A 9,569-nucleotide genomic window follows, 5' to 3' on the forward strand; every position below is an offset into this window, starting at 1 on the left:
TCGGATCTGGGAGTCAATTTTTTTCTACACTTTTCGGTGTATTTTGTGCAAGAATATGCATTAAAATTGTCTGCCTAAGAAAAATTGAATTTTTTTGGTAAGTTTTTTATGATTTTGGATGCGTTTTTAGTCATAAAAAAGTTCTTCCTCTACTCGGATCTGGGTGTCAATTTTTTTCTACACTTTTCGGTGTATTTTGTGCAAGTATATGCAATAAAATCTTCTGCCTAAGAAAAATTGAATTTTTTTGGTAAGTTGTTTATGCTTTTGGATGCGTTTTTGGTCATAAAAAGGGTCTTCCTCTACTCGGATCAGGGTGTCAATTTTTTTCAACACTTTTTGGTGTATTTTGTGCAAGAATATGCAATAAAATCATCTGCCTAAGAAAAATTGAATTTTTTTGGTGAGTTTTTTATGCTTTTGGATGCGTTTTTGGTGATAAAAAAGGTCTTCCTCTACTCGGATCTGGGTGTCAATTTTTTTCTACACTTTTCGGTGTATTTTGTGCAAGAATATGCATTAAAATCGTCTGCCTAAGAAAAACTAAATTTTTTTGGTAAGTTTTTTCTGATTTTGGATGCGTTTTTGGACATAAAAAGGGTCTTCCTCTACTCGGATTAGGGTGTCAATTTTTGTCTACACTTTTCGGTGTATTTTGTGCAAGTATATGCAATAAAATCTTCTGCCTAAGAAAAATTGAATTTTTTTGGTAAGTTGTTTATGCTTTTGGATGCGTTTTTGGTCATAAAAAGGGTCTTCCTCTACTCGGATCAGGGTGTCAATTTTTTTCTACACTTTTTGGTGTATTTTGTGCAAGAATATGCATTAAAATCGTCTGTCTAAGAAAAATTGAATTTTTTTGGTAAGTTTTTTATTCTTTTGGTCATAAAAAGGGTCTTCCTCTACTCGGATCTGGGAGTCAATTTTTTTCTACACTTTTCGGTGTATTTTGTGCAAGAATATGCATTAAAATTGTCTGCCTAAGAAAAATTGAATTTTTTTGGTAAGTTTTTTATGATTTTGGATGCGTTTTTTGTCATAAAAAAGTTCTTCCTCTACTCGGATCTGGGTGTCAATTTTTTTCTACACTTTTCGGTGTATTTTGTGCAAGTATATGCAATAAAATCTTCTGCCTAAGAAAAATTGAATTTTTTTGGTAAGCTTTTTATGATTTTGGATGCGTTTTTGGTCATAAAAAGATTCTTCCTCTACTCGGATCTGGGTGTTAATTTTTTTCTACACTTTTCGGTGTATTTTGTGCAAGAATATGCATTAAAATCGTCTGCCTAAGAAAAATTGAATTTCTTTGGTGAGTTTTTTATGCTTTTGGATGCGTTTTTGGTGGTAAAAAAGGTCTTCCTCTACTCGGATCAGGGTGTCAATTTTTGTCTACACTTTTTGGTGTATTTTGTGCAAGAATATGCAATAAAATCGTCTGCCTAAGAAAAATTGAATTTTTTTGGTGAGTTTTTTATGCTTTTGGATGCGTTTTTGGTCATAAAAAGGGTCTTCCTCTACTCGGATCAGGGTGTCAATTTTTTCTACACTTTTCGGTGTATTTTGTGCAAGAATATGCAATAAAATCATCTGCCTAAGAAAAATTGAATTTTTTTGGTGAGTTTATTATGCTTTTGGATGCGTTTTTGGTGATAAAAAAGGTCTTCCTCTACTCGGATCTCGCTGTCAATTTTTTTCTACACTTTTCGGTGTATTTTGTGCAAGAATATGCATTAAAATCGTCTGCCTAAGAAAAACTAAATTTTTTTGGTAAGTTTTTTCTGATTTTGGATGCGTTTTTGGACATAAGAAGGGTCTTCCTCTACTCGGATCAGGGTGTCAATTTTTATCTACACTTTTCAGTGTATTTTGTGCAAGTATATGCAATAAAATCGTCTGCCTAAGAAAAATTGAATTTTTTTGATGAGTTTTTTATGCTTTTGGATGAGTTTATGGTCATAAAAAGGTTTTTCCTCTACTCGGATCTAGGTGTCAAGTTTTTTTTACACTTTTCGGAGTATTTTGTGCAAGAATATGCAATAAAATCGTCTGCCTAAGAAAAATTGAATTTTTTTGGTAAGTTTTTTATGCTTTTGGTCATAAAAAGGGTCTTCCTCTACTCGGATCTGGGAGTCAATTTTTTTCTACACTTTTCGGTGTATTTTGTGCAAGAATATGCATTAAAATCGTCTGCCTAAGAAAAATTGAATTTTTTTGGTAAGTTTTTTATGATTTTGGATGCGTTTTTTGTCATAAAAAAGTTCTTCCTCTACTCGGATCTGGGTGTCAATTTTTTTCTACACTTTTCGGTGTATTTTGTGCAAGAATATGCATTATAATCGTCTGCCTAAGAAAAATTGAATTTTTTTGGTAAGTTTTTTATGCTTTTGGATGCGTTTTTGGTCATAAAAAGGGTCTTCCTCTACTCGGATCAGGGTGTCAATTTTTATCTACACTTTTCGGTGTATTTTGTTCAAGTATATGCAATAAAATCTTCTGCCTAAGAAAAATTGAATTTTTTTGGTAAGCTTTTTATGATTTTGGATGCGTTTTTGGTCATAAAAAGGTTCTTCCTCTACTCGGATCTGGGTGTCAATTTTTTTCTACACTTTTCGGTGTATTTTGTGCAAGTATATGCAATAAAATCCTCTGCCTAAGAAAAAATGAATTTTTTTGGTAAGTTTTTTATGCTTTTGGATGCGTTTTTGGTGGTAAAAAAGGTCTTCCTCTACTCGGATCAGGGAGTTAATTTTTTTCTACACTTTTCGGTGTATTTTGTGCAAGAATATGCATTAAAATCGTCTGCCTAAGAAAAATTGAATTTTTTTGGTGAGTTTTTTATGCTTTTGTATGCGTTTTTGGACATAAAAAGGGTCTTCCTCTACTCGGATTAGGGAGTCAATTTTTGTCTACACTTTTCGGTGTATTTTGTGCAAGTATATGCAATAAAATCGTCTGCCTAAGAAAAATTGAATTTTTTTGGTAAGTTTTTTATGCTTTTGGATGCGTTTTTGGTCATAAAAAGGTTCTTCCTCTACTCGGATCTGGGTGTCAATTTTTTTCTACACTTTTCGGTGTATTTTGTGCAAGTATATGCAATAAAATCGTCTGCCTAAGATAAATTGTATTTTTTTGGTGAGTTTTTTATGCTTTTGGATGCGTATTTGGTGGTAAAAAAGGTCTTCCTCTACTCGGATCAGGGAGTTAATTTTTTTCTACACTTTTCGGTGTATTTTGTGCAAGTATATGCAATAAAATCGTCTGCCTAAGAAAAATTGAATTTTTTTGGTGAGTTTTTTATGCTTTTGGATGAGTTTTTGGTCATAAAAAGGTTTTTCCTCTACTCGGATCTGGGTGTCAAGTTTTTTTTACACTTTTCGGTGTATTTTGTGCAAGAATATGCATTAAAATCCTCTGCCTAAGAAAAATTGAATTTTTTTGTTAAGCTTTTTATGCTTTTGGATGCGTTTTTGGTGGTAAAAAAGGTCTTCCTCTACTTGGATCAGGGAGTCAATTTTTTTCTACACTTTTCTGTGTATTTTGTGCAAGTATATGCATTAAAATCGTCTGCCTAAGAAAAATTGAATTTTTTTGGTAAGTTTTTTATGCTTTTGGATGCGTTTTTGGTGGTAAAAAAGGTCTTCCTCTACTCGGATCAGGGTGTCAATTTTTATCTACACTTTTCGGTGTATTTTGTGCAAGTATATGCAATAAAATCGTCTGCCTAAGAAAAATTGAATTTTTTTGGTGAGTTTTTTATGCTTTTGGATGCGTTTTTGGTCATAAAAAGGTTCTTCCTCTACTCGGATCTGGGTGTCAATTTTTTTCTACACTTTTCGGTGTATTTTGTGCAAGTATATGCAATAAAATCGTCTGCCTAAGATAAATTGAATTTTTTTGGTGAGTTTTTTATGCTTTTGGATGCGTATTTGGTGGTAAAAAAGGTCTTCCTCTACTCGGATCAGGGAGTTAATTTTTTTCTACACTTTTCGGTGTATTTTGTGCAAGTATATGCAATAAAATCGTCTGCCTAAGAAAAATTGAATTTTTTTGGTGAGTTTTTTATGCTTTTGGATGAGTTTTTGGTCATAAAAAGGTTTTTCCTCTACTCGGATCTGGGTGTCAAGTTTTTTTTACACTTTTCGGTGTATTTTGTGCAAGAATATGCATTAAAATCCTCTGCCTAAGAAAAATTGAATTTTTTTGTTAAGCTTTTTATGCTTTTGGATGCGTTTTTGGTGGTAAAAAAGGTCTTCCTCTACTTGGATCAGGGAGTCAATTTTTTTCTACACTTTTCTGTGTATTTTGTGCAAGTATATGCATTAAAATCGTCTGCCTAAGAAAAATTGAATTTTTTTGGTAAGTTTTTTATGCTTTTGGATGCGTTTTTGGTGGTAAAAAAGGTCTTCCTCTACTCGGATCAGGGAGTCAATTTTTTTCTACACTTTTCGGTGTATTTTGTGCAAGTATATACAATAAAATCGTCTGCCTAAGAAAAATTGAATTTTTTTAATAAGTTTTTTATGCTTTTGGATGCGTTTTTGGACATAAAAAGGGTTTTCCTCTACTCGGATCAGGGTGTCAATTTTTATCTACACTTTTCGGTGTATTTTGTGCAAGTATATGCAATAAAATCGTCTGCCTAAGAAAAATTGAATTTTTTTGGTGAGTTTTTTATGCTTTTGGATGCGTTTTTGGTGATAAAAAAGGTCTTCCTCTATTCGGATCTGGGTGTCAATTTTTTTCTACACTTTTCGGTGTATTTTGTGCAAGAATATGCAATAAAATCTTCTGCCTAAGAAAAATTGAATTTTTTTGGTAAGCTTTTTACGATTTTGGATGCGTTTTTGGCCATAAAAAGGTTCTTCCTCTACTCGGATCTGGGTGTCAATTTTTATCTACACTTTTCGGTGTATTTTGTGCAAGTATATGCAATAAAATCGTCTGTCTAAGAAAAAATGAATTTTTTTGGTAAGTTTTTTATGCTTTTGATGCGTTTTTGGTGGTAAAAAAGGTCTTCCTCTACTCGGATCTGGGTGTCAATTTTTTTCTACACTTTTCGGTGTATTTTGTGCAAGAATATGGAATAAAATCGTCTGCCTAAGAAAAATTGAATTTTTTGCTTCCTCTTGGAGAAAGCTTTGTAGTCCTTTAGTTAATAATAAACTTTTCAAAGTGGCGGAAACAAATTTTTTTCTTTATAGAAACATGTTATATGAGATCCTGATCAATTGTCCGGATGTATATGTGTGTGTATGTGTCTGTGTGTTTGTGGATCCCTTTTTTGTTTAGAAGATAACTTTAACAGGTTTTATTGGATTTAGATAAAATTTAGTAGGCTCATTTATCATATTAATATCTTAAATCTGACCTAAGGATTTTGAAAAATACTCCAAAAAAAAAATTTTATGGTCTTTTTTCGAAAAATTTTTTTTTAATCGAAAAAATTTTTAAATAGAAAAATTTAAGGTTATATATAATAAAATCGTATTCTTTACGTCAAGACGAATCGATCGATATAGGGTAAATGCACCAGTGGTGGATCAGGCACCAATGGTGGATCAACAGCGTTTAAAAAGTTAAAATAAGCTATTTCTAATTGAACTAAATGTTTCAATCGTTTAGGGGAGGTGTATAGATAAGTTTTATGAAATAAAATCATTTGAAAATATTTAGGAAAACAAAGCAATACAACAATTGTTGATTTTATGCTTTTTCACATGAAATCTTAAAAAATAATTGTTTAGTCTAAATTTTTTAAATTTTTAGAGTAGAAAGTAATCAACTCTTTCCATATAGAATACATTTGGAAAAAAATTTACATCATTAAGTTATTTTTGTGCAGTGTAAAGGGGTAAATGATCCACGACTGGAGCATTGTCATTTTATTGTTGAATGTGGGTGTGAGGGGGTGTAAACGTTACAAGCAGGTCGAAAACTACACGATAGTGTCCTTGAAGACTTGTTAATTCATACTATTCACTGAAAAAAAAGTCTGCTTAAAATAACCAGAATTCTGGTTAATCTAACCAGAATAAAAAGTTATATATACCCTTACTACTTTTTCTGGTTAAAAGTACTAGAAAATTTGGTTAAAAAATTCTGGTTAATTTTACCAGAATTTCAAGTTAATCTTACTAGAATTTTTCTAGTTAAAAATTTTTGGTAAAAAAATTTCTGGTTAATCTTACCAGAAATTCTAGTTAATCAGAGAATTAATTAAATTTATTATTATTATATTATATTATAAAATATTATAAAATATGAATTAAAAAAATTTGTATTATGTACATATAAATGCAATCAAACAATAACACCTTTACACTGCAATTCTCTTAATAATGTTTATTTAAATATGATTATTCAGAACTAAAATTCTGATAAAACGTGTCGAGCACGTTTTCAACATAACCTTCAAACTATTTTCCACACGAACGGGTTTGCCGTTCGTCAACAATTTTTTCACTTATATTATAAAATTAATTAACCAACCTTTAAACAGATTTTTTAATTCTCCCAAACCCCAATTTTCCAGAGCTTGGTTAACTTTTTCATCCATTCTTGCGATCCGCACGATAAACTATTCGAAAAAGAACAACAGACGCTATGCAGTGTCCGCGAACGCGCGTTTTTAACCAGAATTATTTTAACCAGAATAATTTAACCATACTTATTTAACTAGAACTGTTTAGTCTTTTTAACTATATTTTCTTGTTAAAATAACTAGAAATTTTTTAACCAAACGCATCTAGTAACTTTAACCAGAACTTTTTTTTCAGTGTTGTAAAGATTACCCTATATTTTTCATCTGAAAAAATCTGTACACCTTTAAAGTCAAAATAATAAATTTAGTAGGCTTAATTGATCCACCACTGGTGCAGTTACCCTATATAGAAAGTATTCATTTGAGATAAATTTAAAGAATTAATGAAAGTTGAAAAATCAAAAACTCACATTTTGTCAATAAAATTTTGCTTTCTCCACGAGGAAGTAAATTTTTTTGCTGATCGTAAAGAGGAAGCAAAATGTTCATGTAATGAACATCTGAATTTACAACTTGTTTAAAAATGTTATTAGGACGAAAACCGCTTTAATGTTGGTAATCGGTGTCTTCCTCTACTCCTATCGGGCTATCAATTTTTTTCTACACTTTTAGGTGTATTTTTCGCAAGAAACTGCAATAAAATCATGTGCTTAAGAAAAATTGAATTTTTTTGGCAACCTTTTTATGGTTCTGGTTGCCTAAGGGGTCATCCATAAAGCATGTGATACTTTAGGGGTTAGGGGGGGGGTCTGCAAAATATCACACTCCATATTAATCTGTATTGGAAAAAGCATCACAAGGGGAAGGGGGGGTGTTAAAATTCTGAAAAAATGTATCACATGCTTTATGGATGACCCCTAATGGGTAGTAATAGGGGTATTCCTCTACACGTATTGAGGTGTCAATTATTTTTTACTCTTTTAGGTGTATTTTGTGCAAGAATTTGCAATGAAATCGTCAGCCTAAGAAAAATTGAATTTTTTTGAGAACTTATTTATGGGTATGGTTGCCGTATGGGGGTAATATAGCTGTCTTTTTCTACTCGTAATTAACTGTCAATTTTTTTCGACACTTTTAGGTGTATTTTGTTTAAGAAGTTGCTATGAAAACGTCTGCCTAAGAAAAATTGAATTTTTTTGGCAACTATTTTATGGTTCTTGTAGCCTTATAAGTGGTAATAGGGGTCTTCCTCTACACGTATCGGGGTGTCAATGTTTTTCTACACTTTTGGGTGTATTTTGTGCAAGAATTTGCAATGAAATTGTCAGCCTAAGAAAAATAAAATTTTTTTTGCAACCTGTTTATGGTTCTGGTTGTCTCATGGGTGTTAATAGGGGTCTTTCTCTACATGTATCGGGGTGTCAATTTTTTTCTACACTTTTAAGTGTATTTTGTGCAAGAATTTTAATACCTCGTAGTTTCCTATATATGTAAAAAGACAAATAATAGAGAATTTAAACCCCACAGCATATTCATTTGCTGTTCCTATAAACATCAACGAACAAAGTTTGCTGTGTTGTGTTAACCAAATTATTTTGTTGTCGTAACCAAATTATGGTTTGAATTTAAAAATGTTTAACTAATTAATTTTGTTTTGCCTAACCAAGTGTTGGGTTGAAATAACTTTATACGACTTTGTTTCAACACATTAAAATTTGGTTACAAGAACCAAAATTGACTGAACAAACAATTTTGTTGCAAACAAAATATCTTTTTTTTGTGCAGTTTTAATGTGGTGTCAAAAGAGCAAATATTCCATAAACAATTTCTGAATTTTCGAATAATCGTAACAATCTTTTATATATATTGCTATATAAAAAAAATCACAATTAATAATATCGAGACATATACGAAACAATTATATACAGCAATTGAGAGAGAAGATTAATAGTGAATGCATAGATAAAAGTTATATCTTATGGCTATACAAGAAGTTGATGAGATAATTAATGAAGAGAAAAGCAATTATTTAACAAAGTGTCAGAATTTTTTTTACTTTTCTTGAAAGACGCTTTTATCGTATTCTATTTTATCCATCTTTGGCATAAAATGTATACGCGCGCGTATTCGGCCATATAATCACCTGTTCTTTTCACTTTTTTTTATTCTTCACATCAGATTACGTAAGTATACTTATAGTTCTATTCTCACTCCGTCTTCATTGGAGGGTTGAGGGGGGTGAGGAGAAGTTAATTGGAGCATGGAATTTCTGTTCAATTTTCCTTCTTAGACTCACTGATGCGAGGAATAAAAGTGCACCACAAGTGCACATACACACAACACATTTGTATATATAATATAATTGACTTCTATTACATCTTCAACTTAATGCATCTATTATACTAATTTTTAGATTGTACTATATATTTGAATAACATTTTCTCACCCTTGGTATTTTATATTTATTATATTATTGTTTTTTTCCTTAACAATTTACATTTCATTTGGTTAATTAAATTATTTTTTTTTAATTTAATTTTTTATTTCAATTAAATAAATTGCTTTTTGTAACAAATACCATTTAATTGACTTAAATAATAATTATTTGATTTAAATAAATATTTATTTGATAATAATCAAGTAACCGATTATTTGAATCAAATAAATTTTTTTTTCAGTACATAAAATTAGAATAAACTGACAATAATTTCTAAAAAATTAAATTTTTAAATTTTTAAAACGAAATGCCACAGTATTGCCAATTGCTGAAAGAACGGTGCTGAAAAATGACCAAAATTTGCCCATGCGGGAATTATGAAAAACGAGTAGTTTCCCATAGTTTAAACCCTGCTGAATCCGAAAATGATAATTAGAATCTTGCAAACCTGAGGGAAAGGGATGAAAAACTACCCCTAAATAAGCAATTCCAATAATTCACGACAATTAAAATGCAGTCCAGTAACATCTAAAAAATAAACCAAAATCGCTTAAAACTTGTTACTCGGGGGTTTTCTGGGTCGCTGATTACGAATATGATGTTAGTTATTGAAAATTCAAAATGGCGGATCCAGTATGGCGGACGACTTTT

The sequence above is a fragment of the Leptopilina boulardi genome, unplaced genomic scaffold, assembly GCF_019393585.1.
Source record: "Leptopilina boulardi isolate dan_hultmark-lab unplaced genomic scaffold, ZJU_Lbou_2.1 LbouV2_401, whole genome shotgun sequence".
Taxonomy (NCBI): Eukaryota; Metazoa; Arthropoda; class Insecta; order Hymenoptera; family Figitidae; genus Leptopilina; species Leptopilina boulardi.